At 40.4% G+C, this 20,619-nt stretch overlaps 1 pseudogene; it reads left to right on the top strand.

The window, feature by feature from the left end:
• The first annotated feature begins 1,557 nt into the window (after window positions 1-1,557).
• Window positions 1,558-1,676, top strand: LOC114272950 (5S ribosomal RNA; annotated as a pseudogene).
• The last annotated feature ends 18,943 nt before the right edge of the window (window positions 1,677-20,619 follow it).

Below are 20,619 nucleotides of genomic sequence, written 5' to 3'. Positions count from 1 at the left end.
TTATTTATGCCTATAAAATACAAAAATCCAATATCTATCTATATCTATTTCACTATATGTACTCTATCCGTATTATTTTCTCCATTAGCAATCATCACTATTGGTAAGTAATCAATCTATATTGAGATGATGTTAATTTTTTAACAAAAATATAAAATAGATGAACCAATAGATAAGATATAAAGATTGGAAATTAAATAATAGTGAGTAAAGTGAAAGTTAGAATAGGTAAGATTCACACACGAGAATATAAAATTTATATTATTAGTTTACAAGCTTGAAGCAAATTTCACACACTAGTTTTATCTATTGTTATCTATTCCATGTTTTATGTATATTTATTTCTAACATCTCTCATTTTCATTACTTATGATATTGTACACACAACCAAATTCAATAAATAAATAATAAAAAAAAGAAAGAAGAAAATTACAACCAAATTCATCCAAAGAAAACAAAGATATTATAAAAAAAATTAAAAAAAATTAAAAACAAATCTACAATTTGTTATTTGAGTTTATAAATCTTTTTTTTTTTAATTTTTATATTTTTAAAAAATAAAATATAAAAAAAACAATTAAATTTATAAATTTTTAGCGTTAAAAAAAATTACATAACACATATTGCCTAACCTTCTTTAAAATCCCACCCAGATAAATCAATTTTATTGACTAAAAGTTAAATTTGTTGAATTTAGATTTTTAAAAAAATAAAAATAAGACTTAGATTAATCTCCTGTAAAATTTTATTCGGTTGGCTCTTATAATTTAAAAGCATCATACTTGATTACAAATTTATCCACACTATATTGGAAAATTTTGAAATATGTGTTGACTAAATTTGTTGGTTTTGAATTTAAAAAATAAAATAAAATACACTTATTGAGTAAGATATTTTAGAATTTTTAATTACAGAACTAAATTGATTGAATTTGAGTTTTAAAAAAATTAATAAATAACATCTATTAAATAACCTCTTTTCAAAATCTTACATGTTTACAATCTTATCAAAATGTACTGACTATTAAAACCTTTTAAAATATTTAAAAATTTAAATTGATTTTGATTTTTGAATTTAAAAAAAAATTATGGTAACAATTATTTGTTTTCAATGGGATTTAGAAAAGAAAAAAAAATAAAAAATATCTAATTTTTTGAGCTTTATAAAATTAAACTATTTCTTTATTAAGCTCTTCTTCTTTCTTTTTTTTTAATTTTATAAAACTATTAAACTTATATATAAAATTTTATTCATGGCAGACAGAATACAATATATATATATATATATATAACTATCATATTTTTTTTTATAAATAATGAATTATTTTATCCCGTGCATAGCACGGGTCACATACTAGTATAATATAAGTAAAAACGCTCCACCCTCTTTAAGCTTGAAACTCTCAACACAATTTTTTTAAATATATAAAGTACATAAATACACATGTCATTCAATTATTGATTATTATATATCAAATGTAATAAACAATTAATTATTTGATTGATATGGTAATAATCATCAAATTACTTTAATTTGGAAAGTAAATCAATTTTTGAAGGGCGCGATCATACCAGCACTAATGCACTGAATCTCATCAGAACTCTGCAGTTAAGTGTGCTTGGACGAGAGTAGTACTAGGATGGGTGACCCCCTGGGAAGTCCTCGTGTTATACCCATTTTGTTATTTACTTGCTGGTAATGTTGTGGTAGTGGTGAGAATTGAGACTGAAAATAGTCTACCACCTTCTTGTCCCCTTGGAATGCCTTGGCAAGAACATCATCAGAAATCATTGGATTTGGAAGTGTCAAAGTGGTTTGAAGATATAATGGAGCAAGGTGGATGGAACCCAGTGATCCACAGGAAAAGGTTGGGATGGCAGAAAGGTTTTCGGAAGGAGATAGGGCTGGTCACTATGTTTGTGGATAACATCCCAGAGTCTATGGACCCTAAGGGGTTGTTCCATCTCTTTAGTAAGTTCGGCATAGTTAAGGATGTGTTTATTCTAGGGAAGCGAAGGCAAGCTTCAAGATCTCGGTTTAGATTTGTGAGAAATGATTGTGAAGTGGCTGTAGTTATGGCGATTCAAAAGGCAAATGGTCTGTGGTGCGACGACAAGGCATTGCGGGTGAAAAGAGTTGAGTACCAAAAAAGTCTCAGCTCTGGCCTTATAGAGAATAAGGGGCTACAAAGAGGTAAGGATGGGAAGGGAACAAATCAGAGGGTTTATTGGAAGCAGGGGCAGAGCCATGGAGATAAGAAGTCATATGCTGAGCCTTTAGTGAAGGATGGATCAAGTGTTGCTGAGAACGTGGTGATCAAGGCTTATGAGGAAGGTAATGGATGGCACTATGAAAGTTTAGTTATAAGATTAAGCAGTTTTTTGGCTGATAAGGACTTTCAAGCTGAGCTATGCAGAAGAGGCATGAAGGATGTGATTGTGAGGGAGTGTGGAGGCAGAATAGTGCTGCTAACTTTTAGCTTAGTCCAGCAGATGACGGAAGGAAAGGTGCAACTTCAAAACTGGGGTCAGAACTTGTCACGACCCAAACCTGCTCCTATAGGTTTAGCATCGTAACCGGCCAGTAATCCTGAGATTACCAAAGGCCTCTGAGACAAATTAACATAATATAAGGGGCTAGCGGAAGCAAATAACAAATATACAACGTCCATTGAGTTGTGCAGGCTTATATGAGACATAATAATTTTAAACTTTTTTATGTACACATATACACATCATCCTCACGTCATAATATATATACAGATTAGGCAGAAAGGGACTTAGCCGTATTTACAAAATACATAAGACTTGATTAACCAAACAAAAAAGAAAAACTTAAACTTTAAATCGCATAGCCAAAATCACTGACACATCCGGAACCTCCACGGGAGGAACATAGGTGGGTTGACAAAAACAGATTCTAGGCAGATGCCTCTAAGCCTAGTCACGCGCCTGATCATCTACATACATAAATAATACAGTGAGCTAGAGCCCAGTGAATAATAACAAAGTAAAGGGTTTTATGAATGATGTCCAGCACAAGTTAGGATCCAGTATTCAAATCAGAACATATTCAGACTTCAAAACAGAAATAGATTTAGATACACACTCATGTTCATATTCAGATTTTGCATAAGATCATACGTGGTACACCCATTAGCTATCAGATCAATCTGGTCCAGAGACCCACATACATAGTTGGTACCAACAACTATAAAGGTCCATATCTTGCGTGCAAATAGCCATGGTATTGTTACCCCCGGGCGAGGGCCTCGTGCAGATTGGCCGCGGTATTGTTACCCCCGGGCGAGGGCCACGTGAACTAAGGGTGCCACAAATACTTTTCAGAAAATTGGGCATTCATTTATAATTCATAAGATAGCATTTCAGAAAACAGATCATACCATACCAGTCAGAAAATACTTTAGTTAAACATAACTTTATAGAATTATTACTCACAGATAGCTGCAGAAGCAAATCAGACAAACTGGACATATCAGATAAACCAGGCAGACAACGGCGCGTGACCTACACAAGCACATAACATATACACATTGAAATAAAATATTACTCCCTTGATCAAACTTGACTTTTCTAGTCTTCTTCCGTCTAAATAGTCCAAAGTTCTACTACGCTTATTCTTTCTCATTCAAATAAACCGGGTTCTTATTTCACATATTCTTTTATTACTAAGCCCTTCCTTTCCAAATAGATTGATCTTTTACTTGGTTTCTTAAACAATTACCACTAGATCAATGATTCATTCCTTAACTAACTAATCTATGTTGATTGGTAGCTTATTAATCCTTATTGAATCACAAATCATGTCTAGAGTGCTTTGGAAAGAGATGAGGAATAAAATATGAACTAAATACAACTTTCCAAAATATGCTGAAAATGGGTCTCCGCTCGAGCGCCACTTTGATCGCTCGAGCGGATTATAAAATTTGAAAACTTCTGGGAGCTCGCTTTCCACGCTTGAGCGAGACTTTCCTCGCTCGAGCGGACAACGCAAATTCTGAAAATTCTAGAATTGCAATTTAAACTCAATTTTGGTAATCAAAGCCTCAATACATGTATTTTTGGTACACAAAAATAGAGAACCACTGTATGATTTAGTAAACACTTCCAATTAGAAAACATTCATTCAAAATCATGTTCCAATTGCCCAAATTTAGTTTTAATTCATCTTATTAATATCAACCCACAATTCTGAAATATAAATTAGGCTTTCCAATTCTTGAAATTGCATGATGCATGTGTGATTGAAACTCAATTTCATATAAGACAAATAAATTCAAACCCAAAATGGTTATTTTCAAATTAACTTCTATGATTTTGAATCTAATTCAATTCCTACACCATTTTACGAATTCCTTTTAATGTACATGAAATTGAAGTTATAGGACCCTTAGGAAAATATTTGCATGTATGACATTAAGATTAAAACTAATTAATTTTCTATATTCAAAATTAAATCAATGTTTAATTTTCCATAAACTCATACTCTTTAATTTGAATAAAACTTTTAAGTTAAAATTAAACCAATTCCTATCTTTCATAGTAAAACCAAGAACTTGTCTAACTTTAGGATTAACCCCCAATTTCCATAAACTTAATTTTTCTTATAAAAATTTCTTCCTTCTTCTCTTCAAAACATGAAATTGTTTACGTTAAATTCCTCAAAATCCATGATGCATGTATAAAACACTTATCAAATCCAACCAATTTCCCATTATCAAGCTCAATTTATAATTTGACTTCTTAATTTGTATCACAATTTAATCTCAAGCTCATAAATTTTAAAATATGAATTAAATTCTAAAATCTTGAAAATTTACAATGTGTGTAATGATAAACTTCAAATATGTGAATGATGAAGAAAATCAAACTCAAATGTTTAATCACAACATCAAACCCCCAATAATTAATTTCTAATTTAATTTCCATAACCATCCACATGCATGTAACCCATTTCAATTTAATTTCCATAATCTTATACTTAAGCTAATTTTTCTTCATCTTCTTGCTAATTCCTATTAATTACATGATCTTGAGTCCAATTTCACCTTTAATTTCAAGCATAAAGTAAAGATTCTATATAATTTAAACATAAATTTTATACCTTAAGTTTGCTAGTTCTTCTTCTTCCTTAAGAACTAGAGATCCTCTTCTAATTTTTTTCCTTCTCCTCCTTTGTTTCTTGCTCCAGCAACATGGGTTCTTGATCACAAAGTTAAGCCCTCTCTCTCTCTCCCTCACGGTTTCTCTCCCCTTTTCTCTAACTCTCTGTTTTCCCATTCCAGAATTCATATATTAATGCATTTACATATCTCATTAGTTGCCTTCCCCAATATATTAATATATTTATATAAATCATTAGTTGCCTTCCTCCTTACACGTGCACAGGCACTTACAAATCATAACCAAACTTCTCAGTACACCCACCTGTAGACGTCCCCGAACGCCCCGGGAGGGAGATCCCGTTTTGTTCATATGGGCTTACTACAGTCCAGGACTCAAATGCCACGGTCCTGTATCTAATCTCACAGAGTGCAATGCAAGACCGAAGAATCATCAAATTGTCCAAATCCGGCAAATCGTTTTGAAAACAGATTTTTTTGAAAGACGTGTCAAACATGGATTGCTTTGCCAGATACAGAGTCGCCACCTAAATATTTTATTTTTGGGAAATTTAGGAAACCTTAACTCGTTGCTCGAGGCCATGTGTCCGTCATCACCAAAGTTGCCTCGGCTCGGGAACTTAGGTACGATTGGGGAAGGTCACTTCGTGAGCACCCCCGCTCGCCCGATCAAAGATCGGTCTCTACTAACCATGATATCTAGTTTTGAAAACATTATGCGCTTTTATTCCGGTTATTAGCCTAGATTTACTATGTGATGCACACAGCATACAAGTATAGACTGGATCGCCTGAATTGGAACAAAACATCTTATGTTTGTTTTTGAAAATGGTTTGCTACTCGCAAGTAGGCTTAAAATGCAGATTTTGCCACCCTTAGGTGGACTTAAAACTCACAGTCAAAGCATTATTCCAATTCAGATAACCCAACCTTCATCCACAGGCATTCAGGCAGGTATATCACGTAAGCACAGCCTCATGGTAAGCATGCTATCATGGCAATCACTCACACACGTGCAAGGATGCTAAAGCATAAACACTTACCGAGTACTCCAAGCCAAAACAAAAGCTATGTTAGAAATCCATGCATGATCCCCACTATACAGAAATGCCTAATGCAACACATGCAAAATGCAACTATAGTAGGCTCGGCTATTCTAAAGATGGCATGTGAAATGCTACAAGTAACAAGTATTCAACTCGGAATTGTAATACAATGCAGTTAGTATGATGCGCCGAGCCCGGTGCATGCAAGACAGATGAATGAATGCAAACATGCGAGCATAAGTATGCTAATTGAAACATGTCCTAATCTAACCATCATAAGCTGGTAAATAAAAGGGAGAAAGAAGTGGGGTTGGAAGACATACATCACACTCACGCACACTTATTACAACATTGCCCTCGCTCGGAGGGTCCGAATAAATAATACAGTCCGAATAAATAATTACAGTCCAAATGAATGATTAAATATTACAAAACCCTAATTAATTAACAAATTAACTAGGAAAGCAAATAAACTAGCATGCAAATTCATGGACCGCCTCAGCTCTGTTCCGAATGATGAAAGATGCATGCTCGAGTCGCCTCGTCGGGAAATTCTATCGCGATGCCTCGTCTCGCCTTTGTTTGCAACTGATTTTAGAAATTTGTACAAGGCTCCAAGAGGCTAAAACTCCACCTTGGGAAGGCTGCCGACCAGATATTGGCTTGGGAAACACCTGCCGACAACCCTTTGTGGTGGAAACCAAAAAAGGTGGTCGGCCTGCCAGAAAACCTAGTCGGCCGACCACTTTCTGCCCCTGGATTCTGGTTTTTCTACAACAAAGGCAAGAAGGAGAGAAAGCAAGGTATTTTCAACATATGTGTGCAAGACCACTCTTCCCGTCCTTGCACAAGCTCAAGGGAGTGTAGACCTCGATCCTCGTGCCACCAATCACGCATCTCGATGCATGATGGCCGAGAAGGCAAATTGCACGACTCAATGGGACGTGAATGCACAAATGAACACGACAAGGCCTAGACTCCATCATGTATAATCCGGAGTGTCGGCAACTGGGAATTGAGACACGTTTCATCACTTTGAGTACGAAACGGGCCTTATTTCCCGTGTTTGGGCTAACTCCTACCCCAAACACAATACAACAAGTAGGATGGCATGCACTAATGCAAATCTATCGTGCGACCCTAATGCGATGCAACTAAGTGATACAAATGCGACTAACATGCACAATGCTATGAACTATATGACATGCACAACGCTCATGAATTATGGCATACTCAATGCGACTAACAACCTAGCATACACAATGCGAGGAATAACATGGCATGCATAATACTAACAACATAACATCCATAACACATCGCGCTAACATGCAACCTAGCATACGCAATACTATGGACTAAAATGGCATACACGATGCACGATGGGCTTACACCAACATGAGTAGACGTCAGCCACACTCACATCAGTGGCCATATGATGGAAATGAGACAACCGAAATACATGCAAACATGCACGGATGCAAAGGATCGACCCTAAGGCATCAAATGCCACATTACCAAAACATGGCAAGGGATGAAAGATGGCCTACAAACATGCAATTTCCAACTCTGAAACATGATGCGCAATGGTTTCGAATCATGAAAATATGGCACACAATGCAAGCTGGAGGACCCGGGTACCGAAACTAGTGAAGTGCGTCACACTAAAGGTACCCAAAGCAATGCACTAATGGAAAAACCAACCCCAAATAGACCCTAGGTAGTTCTGAAACAGTGGGGAAATGGCCTAAAAGGATGGCTCGGGATGCAAAGAAATGGAGCTCATTCAATGGCCCGAAAACAAGGCATTCATGGACAACTCTCAAGCACACTTAAGGAGTATAAAACATGGCAATATAGCATTGATACAAGCTCTAAAATATGATGTATAATGGACCCAAAACATGAACACACCTCAATATATGCATGTAATGAGCCTCAAAACTCAAAGTTAAGCATGGGTATTGAACTACAAGCATGCAAAACAAACATCATTCGATCACAAGACCCAAAAACAGGGCTAGGACGGTCCAAAATATGCACAAAATCAGCTTAAGGCAAAGCCAAAAAGAGCTAAAATTAAGGGTCAACAAAGCATGCGAAATAAGCTAGTGAACCATGATTTACACTACAAGTATGTGAAGCACATGAGGGCTCACCAAACCAGCCAAAAACAAAAGTATGCCATGCCAAAATATGCCTAAATAACCACTGAAACTCAGTCAATGCATACAAGAATGAAGTGTTCCTTTGGAAGGCCATGAGGTGGATTACTCTACACATACATGACGGACATACAAAGTGGCAAAACTACCTCTGGAAAGAGGTTATGACAGCCCTAAAACTCACTGAAAATGGCCTGAAATGGGTCAATGAAGCATGCAATGAAAGGTCCCTTTGAAAGGCCTTGAGGAGGATTGCTCTACACATGCATGAGGGACACAAAATATGGCCAAAAGGGCTTTGGACAGAGTCAAGAAAGACCTTAATACTCACCAAATAGGTCCTGGAACATGTCTTTGAAATGTGCAAATAGGGGCTCCTTTGGAAGGCCAACAAAGCTAGTAAAGAGAACAAGGGGTGAGAGGGTCACCCCTCTCTGATTTTGAAGCTCAAAGACACATGTTAGCCACTGAAAATCCACTAGATTTCAGTGGCTAAAAGGTCAAACCAAGGCCAACACAAATGCTCTAATGCATAGCCCTAAACATGAGGAAATGAAGCATGCAAGGGGGAAGATGACCCCAAACGGAAAAATGACCTTGAACAAAATTTAAGAGAAGCTCAAAAAAAGACTTTTTTCAGTTTATGTCAAAGTCCAAAAATGCTTGCAAGTAAGGCTAAACAATGAAGCAAAATAAGGGCCAAAAGAGGGAACTAGTGTCTTACCCTTGTAGAGCAGAGGGCCAGCAGCTTCTGGACTAAAATAGGAACTCCCCAACCTCTAAAAATGAGCTCCTAGGCGCTTAGGTTGATAATGGAGGTGTTGTTCTTGGAGGTGTAGTGCAATGGGACCAAGAACAAGGGTTTTTGGAGCTTGGAATATAGAGATATGGAGGGAAAGTGTATGTATGCTCAAAACAGGTTCTGAACCCTAGCAATGGAAGAGGGCCCTTTATTTTATAGAGGATAAGGTCTAAAGCTTCTCCAAGAAGTTTAAAAGCTAGCTTAAACATCCTCTATACACGTGTATGGAGGATGCACTCTGAGGCTTCCAGCTGGCACAACTGGCTTCAACTAATTGAGAAAAAAAAAAGGAGAAAGCTGGCCGACCAGTTCAGGTGGTCAGCCGACCACTTTCCCTAGTCATCTGACCAGGTCAAAAGGTTCAGGTGGTCGGCCGACCACCTTTTCTGGTCGGCCTGCTACTTTTTCTGGTTTTTTAGGATAAAAAATTGGTCTGCCGGAAAGAAAGGTGGTCGGCCAGTGATTGGAAAGTCCAAAAGTGGTCGACCAAGTGTCCAAATTGAAGCCCCAGAAGTTATCTTTCCAATGGCACCAGCCTTGCATCAAAATTCCTCCTATGCAAAAAGTTATTCCTATTTTGGTGAAGTCGCGCAGATTCGGTCCAACCGGAGTGATGCCCAACTTCAATCAACCATATCTCCCCCGTCCGAACTTGGCTTTAGGAGATTCTTGAGTGCAAAATGAAGCCCCAGAAGTAATCCTTCCAATGGAGTGGCCTCATAGCTGAAATCCAAGTATGCAAATGAATAGGCCTGATTCAGCGAGGACTACTCGTCCCTCTCTTAACGGTTCATACCCACCTTCTTCTTCAACTTGGTTTCTTCCCTCTTCTCCAATTTTCCTCAACTCCAAACCCATAAACAATGTGTTTTGAAATATTTTTCAAAGATTTCAACTCTCTTTCATTCATTTCCACCTCGTCCTTGCTCGATTTATCGAAAAGCGCAACATTTAACGAAATGCGAGCGTCGGAACATCGTAGGAACTTTATTTTCAAAACATTTTGAAAGAGAGGGTTTCAAGGTCTAAAATATTTTGATCAAGATTGTTTTGGTCCAAAAGGGGTATGAAGTTGAGATTTGACTCTCTCCTTGCCGAAGAAACTGAACATTTGCCCTGCACACCTTTCTCCACCAAGTAAACCATCAGTAGTGCCCAAGTCTTAAGGGCGGTCAAAAATGGGGTGTCTACACCACCTAAATTTCTCAGTGCACCCACACCCACAATTCTAGTTTAGTCCGTAAATTAATTTATGTTTAGGATTAATTTAATTAAGCAACACTTAGTCTTAATAAATCTGGGTTAGCACAAAATTAATTAATCATAACTAATTACAAATCCCACACAATTTAATTAATTTAATTAACTCCAATTTAGATCTAATTAATCGAACCTTAATTTCACTAAATTGGAACGGATATTTATTTAAACTCCCAAATGGGTCCATAATTAATATTAAATTGACTCAACTTCTTAATTTCACTTCTTTAAACCATTTGGACCCTAAATTTCTAATTCCCAAAATAAGCACTTAATAGAGCCTTAAATGAATCAATCTCCATGCTTTTCGTGAATCCCAGATTAAATTATAATAGACGGCACTTAAATTTCAAACCCTCTTAATTACCCAAGTATTAGTCATTATACGTGATGGGGTCGTTACAAAACTGGTGTGACTCAGTTGAAGAATGGGAGGAGGCCCAATTTGTAGAGCAAGAGAGGTGTGTATGGTTATATTGTTTCGTTATTCTAGTAAATTTATGGAGTGTAACAACTTTTCGAAGTAACGCAAGTCACTGGGGGTCGGTAGTTCAATTTGAGGATGATATTAATGATCCTCCAACCTTCAGCAAGGTAGAGTTCGAATTCTCACTAGGAACATGGAGATGATTAATACCACTGTTTTTTTGGAGTGCAGAGGTAAGTTTATTCCAATAAGAGTCTGTGAGGAGCTTCCAAGGTGTTCACGTCCTAGCTCCAGCACTAGAGTTGGTATGGAGATTAGTCATATTCAATCTCGAGACAAACAAGAAGTGGATCAGCAATCTAGAAATAGAGGTTTCAGAAGGTGTGAGAAGCAAACTTCTTCAGCAAGAGAGGAGGAGTTGGGAGGAGGCTCTAATGGAGCTAGTAGGGTTTTGGAGATAGGTCTAGTCAGTTTAGGGGAACGGGGGAGGGGTAATGATGAGAAGCATGCAGCAGCTAGAGTTGCTACAAAGGAGTGCATAGGGAATGGCAATATAGATACATGTTCCAAGGAGGATGGCCTAGTTCAGGCTATCAATTTACAAAATTCAATGATGAATGAAGTTCAAACTCTGAATAGGGGTGGATACAATACTGGGCTTTTAAGGGAGTTGAGTAACACTGAGCGTGAAAGGCCTAATGTCAATTTGGAATTTCTACTAGAGGGGGTGCTGGCTAGGCCCCAACCCAGTGGACTAATTAATAGGGTGGACTCGAACTTGGGCGATAATGTAGCCCAGTCTGCTCTCAGGCCCAATTTGTTACAAACAATCCATATGAATCTGGGAAGGAGGGCTGATTTAAGCAGTAGAGGCAAGGAAATAGCAGTTCATAAAGTCCATTAAACCTGGAAAAAAGGCTCTGGTTCAAAGAAGAGCCGTAGGTTAGTAGGAGGTTCAAGCAAACAGAAAGGTGTAGTTGGAAGTCTTGGATTCCAAAGATGAGCTATTTTTAGAGCTGCTGCAGTTGCAGTAATTTCCTCCCTATCATCGTCTCAGAGTCAATCAAGAAGTCGAAGAAGAAGTCTAATACAAGAAGCTCACACAACTATGAAGGTGGTGTAGACGTCCCCGAACGTCCCGGGAGGAAATCCCCCCCCCCCCTCCCCCGGTTTTGTTCATTGGGCTCACTACAGTTTAGGACTCAAAGTCACAGTCCTGTATCTAATCTCGCAGAGTGCAATACAAGACCGATGAATCATCAAAGAGTCCAAATCCGGCAAATCATTTTTTAAAACAGATTTTTTGAAAGAAGTGCCAAACATGGACTGCTTTGCCAGATACAGAGTCGCCACCTACATATTTTATTTTGGAAAATTTAGGAAACCCTGACTCGTTCCCTAAGGCCACGTGTCCGTCATCACCAAAGTTGTCTCGGCTCGGGAACTTGGGTACGATTGGGGAAGGTCACTACGTGAGCACCCCCGCTCGCCCGATCAAAGATCGGCCTCTACTAACCATGATATCTAGTTTTGAAAACATTATGCGTTCTTATTCCGGTTATTAGCCTAAATTTACTATGTGATGCGCACAACATACAAGTATAGACTGGATCACCTGAATTGGAACAAAACATTTCATGTTTGTTTCGAAAAAACGGTTTGCTACTCGCAAGTAGGCTAAAATGTGGATTTGCCACCCTCAGGTGGGCTTAGAAAACATGATGATTTGCCACTCTCAAGTGGGCTTAAAACTCACAATTGATGAATTGTTCCAATCCAAATAACCTAATCTTCACCCACAGGAATTCAGGCAAGTATATCACATAAGCAAATAGCCTCATGGTAAGCATGCTATCATGGCAGTCACTCACACGCATGCAAGGATGCTAAAGCATAAAACTTACCAAGTACTCCAAGCCAAAACAGAAGCTATGTTAGAAATCCATGCATGATCCTAACTATACAGAAATGCCTAATGCAACACATGCAAAAATGCAACTACAATAGGCTCGGCTATTCTAAACATGGCATATGATGATGCTACAGCTAACACGTATTCAACTTGGAATTGAAATACAAATGCAGTTAGTATGGTGCACCGAGCCCGGTACATGCAAGACAGATGAATGATGCCAACATACAAGCATAAGTATGCTAATTGAAACATGCCTTAATCTAACCATCATAAGCTGGTAAATAAAAGGGAGAAAGACGTGGGGTTGGAAGACATACATCACACGCACGCACACTTATTACAATTGTGCCCTCGCTCGGAGGGTCCGAATAAATAATACAGTCCGAAATGAATAACGAATTACAGCTAATTATTACATAACCACTAACTAATTAAAAAAAAAGCTAAGTAAGCTATAAACTGGCATGCAAATGGACTGCCCCGGCTCTGTTTTGGATGATAATGGATGCATGCATGCTCGATGCGCTTTGCCGGTAAATTCCATCGCAATGCCTTGTCCTGCCATTGTTTGCAGCTGATTTCAGAAACTTACACAAAGCTCCAGGAGGCTGAAACTCCACCTGGGGAAGGCTGCCGACCAGCTCTTGGCTTGGGAAACACCTGCCGACCACCCCTCATGGTGAAAACCAAAAAAGGTGGTCGGCCTACCAGAAAACCTGGTCGGCCGACCACTCTGATGTGAAAACCAAAGAGAGAAAGCAATGTATTTTCAACATATGTGTGTGCGACCACTCCTTCCCATCCTTGCACAAGCTCTAGGGAGTGTGGCCCTCGGTTCTCAAGCCACCAATCACGCATCCCGATGCATGATGGCCGAGAGACCAAATTACACGTTTTAATATGACATGAATGCGGGTATGAACATATGAAGCCAACAATTCTATCATAGATAATCAAGAACGTTGGGGACCGGGAATCGAGGCACGTTTCGTCACTTGGAGTAGGAAACGCCCCTCGCTTCCCGTGCTTGGACTAAACCCTATTCCAAGCACCATGCAAATGGAATGGCATGCACAATGCGACTAACATGGAACCTAGCATACGCAATGCTCTGTACTAAAATGACATACACAATGCGCGTGATGTAACGTGGCATACACAATGCTCTAAAAATGCAACCTAGCATACGCAACGCTATGGATTGAAATGGCATACACAATGCACGATGGACTTACACCAACATGAGTGGACCTCAGCCACACTCACATCAGTGGCCATTAGATGGAAAAGAGACAACCGAAATGCGTGCACACGTGCACGTGTACCGAGGACCGAACCTAAGGCATAAAATGCCACTCTACCAAAGCATGGCAAGGGATGAAAGATGGCATACAAACATGTAATTTCCAGCACTGAAACATGATGCTAAATGGTCCCGAAACATAGAAATATGGCACCCGATGCATGAAATAAGCCCTGAAACTCGAAGCTAGGCACGTGTTGAATTGTAACTATGCAAAGCAAGCATTATTTGGCCATGAAGTACAAAGATAGAGCCAAGGCAGTCCCAAAACATGAACATTTCTAGTTTAAAGCATGGCCAAAAAGTGCTAACATGATGGACTAAAATACCATGCAAATTTGGCTAGAAAGCATGGTTTACATGGCATGTATATGAAGTGTATGAGAACTCATCAAACCAGCAAAAACAGTGAATAAAATATGTCAAAATATGTCCAAATAACCACTAAAATGCAACCAATGCATGCAAAAATGATGAGTTCTTTTAGAGGGCCATACAAGGGGTTATTAAGCACATACAAGATAAACACTTATCATGGCAAAACCAACTCTAGAAATGGATTATGACAACCCAAAAACCCACCAAATAGGCCCTGAAATCAGTCTTGGAAACATGCAAAGAAAGGCCCCTTTGAAAGGCTTTGAATGGGGTTGCTTTATACATGCATCATAGACATAAAATATGGCAAAATGGGCTCTTGAAAGAGGTTAGGCAGACTTTAGAACCCTCAGAATGAGGCCTGAAACATGACTTCAATGCAGGAAAAATAGGGTCCCTTTGGAAGGCCAACAATGCTAGTAAAGAGAATGAGGGGTGAGAGGGTCATCCCTCTATGATTTTGGGGCTCAAAGATACATCAAGGCCACTGAAAATCTGCTGGATTTCAGTGGCTAAAAGGGCCAAATCAAGGCCAATGCAAGTGCTCACATGCATAGCTCAAAACATGAGGAAATAAGACATGAAAGGGGGTAGATGACTCCAAACAGAAAAAGTATCTTAAACAAACATGTTTATAAGATCAAAAGGAAGCTTTTTATAGTTTATGATAAATCTCAAAAATTCTCACAAGTAAGACTAAGATATGATGCAAAATAAGCCTACAAAGAGGGATAAAGCATACAAGGATGTAGGAGACCTCAAACAGAAAAGTGTCCTTAATCAATATTCAAGAAGAGCTCAAAATATGATACTTTCTAGTTTATGACAAAGTCCAGAAATACTTGCAAGTAATGCTAATCAATGGAGCAAAAAAATGCAAGTTTAAGGGAAATAGGTACTTACCCTTGAAGAGCAGCAAAGCTGGAGCTTTTGGACCAAGTTGGTGAACCTTCAACCCTTTCAAATCAGTCCCAAAGTGCTGGAATGGATGATGGGGGTGTGGTGCTAGGGGTTGTAGTGCAAAAAGGCCAAGAAAACTAGGCTTTTGGAGCTTGGAATAGTGACTATGGAGGATGGAGGATATATGCCTTCACCAAAATTGCTCCACCCTCAGATATGAAGCCAAGACTCTCCTTTATAAAGGAGAGGCTCCAAAATATCCCAAAGGGACCCCAAGTATCCTCCATACACGTGTATGGAGGATGCACCAAATGGCCTCCAACTGGCACAGCTGGATTACACTCAGAGAGAGCAAAAGCAAGAAGCAGGCCGGCTAGTTCAAGTGGCCGGCCGGCCACTCCCCCTGGTCGGCCGACCAGGGGTCAAACAGGTCAAGAAAAATTTCTGGCCGGCCACCCCAAAAAGGTGGCCTCCCAGATGAGTGCAACACAGCTATGTAGTGAAAAATCAGAAAAAAGTGACCCTGGAGAGAGAAAAGCTAGCTTTTAAGCAAGGTTCAAAAAGGTCAAGGTGAATTTCTGGCCGGCCTACCCATATTGGTGGCCTCTCAGATGAGCACAATACAATGGTGGTATGAAAAGCCAGAAAATGTGGCTCAAAAGTGGGAAAAACCAGCTTTGGTCAGAAAAATCGGCTTTTGGAGAGGGAAAATGAGAAAACTGGTTTTTCAGGGAAAAAGGTGGCCTCCCACCATCCTACCACCTTCCTAACAATGAAAATAGGGTCTCTACCAGAAATGGACCAAAACGGATGCAAAACGAAGGTTCGGGGGCCAAAACGCGCGGTTCGAGGCCCTGAAAACAGGCTGTTAGGCACCGGAAGTAGCATTTGACCACAAAGGTGGTCTCCCGGGCCACAGTGTCCCTCTAAAGGTAGGAAATAAGATGTGTGCTAAAAATCGGAGCAAACGGAGGTAGTTAAGCGGTCCCAAACCGAGGCACACGACCGACGGCTCCGAAAACCGAAAATCGAAAACTGGGCTCCAAATGGGAAAAATGGCCTACGACCACAAAACGTAGCCTACGGCCACTGAGAGATGGTCTACGAGACCTCTCCCTCCCTTTGGGAAGAGAAAATAGAGAAAACAGGACCTAGTTCGCAAACCGAGGCAAAGCACAAAAGAGCCCCGAAGTCCGGAGGCAAGGCTCGCAACCGAGACTCCAAAACCTCAGAACGAGCATAATATGCAACATCACCGAGCGTTCAACTGGTGATGTCTAAGTCTAAAGGTCGGTAAAAAATGGGGTGTCTACAGTTGCCCCTCTTTGACAGAACTCGGAAGTCATTCGTGACGGGAGTGAATGTCAAAGCCCAGAGACGACCCGTTTTTGACAAGGCCCAAGACTTAGACAAACAGGCAAGATAACACAGATGTGCCCGCAAGCATGCCCACAGGCAGGGGGCAAGATGCAAAATGATATGCACAAAGCCAGACATAACTCATGATCATGCAAAGCAGCAAGCTGTAATGAAGCACGCACGCAACAGTTTTAAGCAAGAATGCAAAGCAACAGCTACATTTCATGCAGTTTAAGAATACGGAGAATTGTTCGATTCTCGCCACGTCTCACACGAAGAAGATACAATACCTGCGCGATTCGTCTGGTTGCACCAGCTTCAAATGAACCATACATACAATATTGTGCCTGCAAAAGAGAGAAACTTAACAAGCACAACATAGTTAGCAACACATGTTCAACGCTACATCGAACGCAGACAAACAAGGTGCCGATGGGAAAGTGCATCGCAATGCGAGAGACACGCGCGTGACAACGCAAGTTAAGCATGGACGTATAACAATACCAATGAAACGTGCACAACAATGCAAGTGGTATGCATGAGAATGCAAATGACGTGCATAACAATGTAGGATAAGTGCGAATTTGAAAGCGTGTTTGACGCGAAACAACGAGCAAAGAAATGCAAGTTTCGACGAGTGCAACTCAATCGCGACCTCCGGTTTACCTCCCGGAAAGGTCACAACGTGCTCAAAAAGGATGCATTTTTCTCTTGACGAGTGACGATGAAACACGCCTCAAAAGTTGGAGTTGAAGTTCCCGCGGAAGGATTTCGCGACGAAAAGTGCACTTTTCTTGTACTTTCTCGGGTGTCGGGGACTCCGATCCCTACCAAAATTTGTAGAGACCTTGGAGACCATCTTGGCAACACCACCGACTAGGTTTGGAGTCCACTGGAGGCCACCGACCAGGTTTGAGTGCAGGGGGTGGTCGGCCTACCAGAAAAGGTGGCCGGCCGACCACCTAGCCCAAATCCGGGGCAATTTGGTACTTTCACACTTGGATCTTTAAGTATACTCAGCCAAAGCTCTTTTCCTCATAACTTTAGATCCGAAATTGCCTTCTCCTCCTTCCTAGACCATTTTCTCTCTCAGATCTGTGCTCTATACGCGTTTTCCAACGCCCCACGCAAAGTTGTTTCGCGAAAACTTTCAGTTTTCTTCACTTTGAACCGATTAAAATTTGATTTCGGAGCTTCTTTTCTTATTTTCACCACTTGAGGTAAGTTTGTCTCAATATTTGGAAGATTTTCTCAGGAGTTGACTTTTGTTGACTTTTTTATTTCCCGAGAGTTGACTTTTGTTGACTTTTTCCAATTTTGGCTCATTTCGCTCACTTTTGCTCCTTTTTGCAGATTCCCTGAGATGGCGGGTCAATTTCCCCACGGCAGAGGTTCTCCAGATGCCGGAGGCGATCCAGATATCATGTCTCTGCCGCCGAGGATTCGGCCATTCATTCCCGAGAGATATGACCCTCCGGCACACGTCCTTCCTCAGGCGGTTTTTTATCATTTTACCGACTTCGACCCTCGAGCTCCTGTGGACCTGCTACTGCGGGAGACGGAGTCCCATCTCTCTCATCAGGAACGAGAGGTACGTATTTCACCTTTTTACATTTCCTGCCTTAATTATGCATTTTCTGTGCATTTCATGCTATGTATGCTTATTGCTCATTCTGAACACATTCGCATGCCATACTTCTGCTCATTTTAGTACACAACTTGTTCTGCATGCTTAGTCTATAACACAATACTCTGTCTTCAACACACAGCTCAATCACTTGAATCTCTGAAATCTGAACACACAGCCCAAATTTAATTGTGAACACACAGCCCACATTTGTTGAAAGTTGAACACGCAGCCCAAGCTTTAAATTTCTAAAACTTGAACACACAGCCCAAATTTGATTGTGAACATGCAGCCCACATTTAATGGAAGGTTGAACACGCAGCCCAAGCTTTAAATTTCTGAAATTTGAACACACAGCCCAAATTTGATTGTGAACACGCAACCCACATTTAATTGAAGGTTGAACACGCAGCCCAAACTTTAAATTTTTGAAATCTGAATACACAGTCCAAATTTAATTGTGAACACGCAGCCCACATTTAATTGAAAGTTGAACACACAGCCCAAACTTTAAATTTCTGAAATCTGAACACACAGCCCAAATTTAATGGTGAACACGCAACCCAAACTTTAAATTTCTAAAATCTGAACACACAACCCAAATTTAATGGTGAACACGTAGCCCACATATGTTGAAAGTTGAACACGCAGTCCAAGCTTTAAATTTCTGAAATCTGAACACACAGCCCAAATTTAATGGTGAACACGCAGCCCACATTTGTTGAAAGTTGAACACGCAGCCCAAACTTTAAATTTCTGAACACGCAGCCCACATTTGTTGTAAGTTGAACATGCAGCCCAAACTTTAAATTTTTGAAATCTGAACACACAACCCAAATTTAATCGTGAACACGCAGCCCAAACTTTAAATTTCTGAACACGCAGCCCAAACTTTAAATTTCTGAACACGCAGCTCATATTTGATTGTGAACACGCAGCCCACATTTGTTGAAAGTTGAACACGCAGCAAAAACTTTAAATTTCTGAAATCTGAACACACAACCCAAATTTAAATTTCTGAACACGCAGCTCATATTTGATTGTGAACACGCAACCCACATTTGTTGAAAGTTGAACACGCAGCCCAAACTTTAAATTTCTGAAATCTGAACACACAGCCCAAATTTAATCGAATTTGATTTGATTTGCACACAGCTCATATCTTTCATTTACACGCAGCTTATTTATTTCATTCTGAAACTGAACACATGTATTCATTATGAATGCAGATGTCCTCCCGCATTACATGGGGATGGGGTTCCATTGCTGCGAGGTAGTGGTATGCGGAGCTCCCGGAGGCCGTCCGCGATTGGGTTGATCTAGCAGGGTTCGGGCCCTTTTGTACCGGGATATCTCGCTATCCAGCTAGCAGGACGTTGATGGGCGCCCTGGTGGAGAGGTGGTGGGACACCACCAACTCCTTTCATTTCTCATCTGCCGGGGATATGACTATGACCCCATTTGACTTCGCCGTGTTGACAGGCCTCGATGTGGGAGGCTGGGCGATCCCCTACGATGAGGACATTGGTGAGTGAGAGGCTGCCTGGATTCATCTGTTGGGAGCTCACCCACCGGTCGACTGATCTTCGGGCCGAGTCCGATACACCTGGTTTCCTACACAATTTAGGGGGACTGAGCCCGAGACTCCTGAGGAGATTGCACAGTACGCCCGAGGGTTTTTGATGTTCCTTTTCGGGACCACTCTGTTCGCCGACAGGGGGAACACCGTTGGGCTATTTCTACTGAGTGCCCTGGTAGACCTCTCGTAGGTTAGTCAGTATGACTGGGGTGGCGCCAGCTTGGCTACCCTCTATTGCTACATGAGCGCGACCTCCCGCGGACGGGGGAACACAGTCGGCGGCTACTGGAGAGCCTGGGAGATACCTTCTGCCCTCTTGATTCACATTTCTGCTTTTCATTATCTGTACATTGCACACACGGCACACTTTACATTTTGTACTTACATTCTGCATTCAGTATTCTGTATTCGGATTCTGCACTCATCATTCTGTATTCTGATGGCTTTTGCCCTGTTTTCCACAGTTATGGGTTTTTGCGTACTTCCCGACGCTAGCCCCAGAGCTCGAGGTGGAGGCCCCTCTCATGATCCCTTATTCACTCGTTTTCGAGGGCGAGTACCGGTCGCGGCCCCGGGAGACTCTCCCCTACCTGTGACAGTATTTCGACACGGTGCGACCGACAGAGGTAATTCAGAACTCTCAGTTCTCCATGTTTTCATCCTTGATTTATTTTGCACATCAACGATTTCTGATCGGCTTATGCATTGGTCATCTGCA

This window comes from Camellia sinensis, chromosome 1 (assembly GCF_055761805.1).
Source record: "Camellia sinensis isolate YWXY chromosome 1, ASM5576180v1, whole genome shotgun sequence".
In the NCBI taxonomy this organism is placed as follows: Eukaryota; Viridiplantae; Streptophyta; class Magnoliopsida; order Ericales; family Theaceae; genus Camellia; species Camellia sinensis.
The sequence above is the reverse complement of the archived record's forward strand: the minus strand, read 5'-3'. Positions and strand labels throughout refer to the sequence as shown.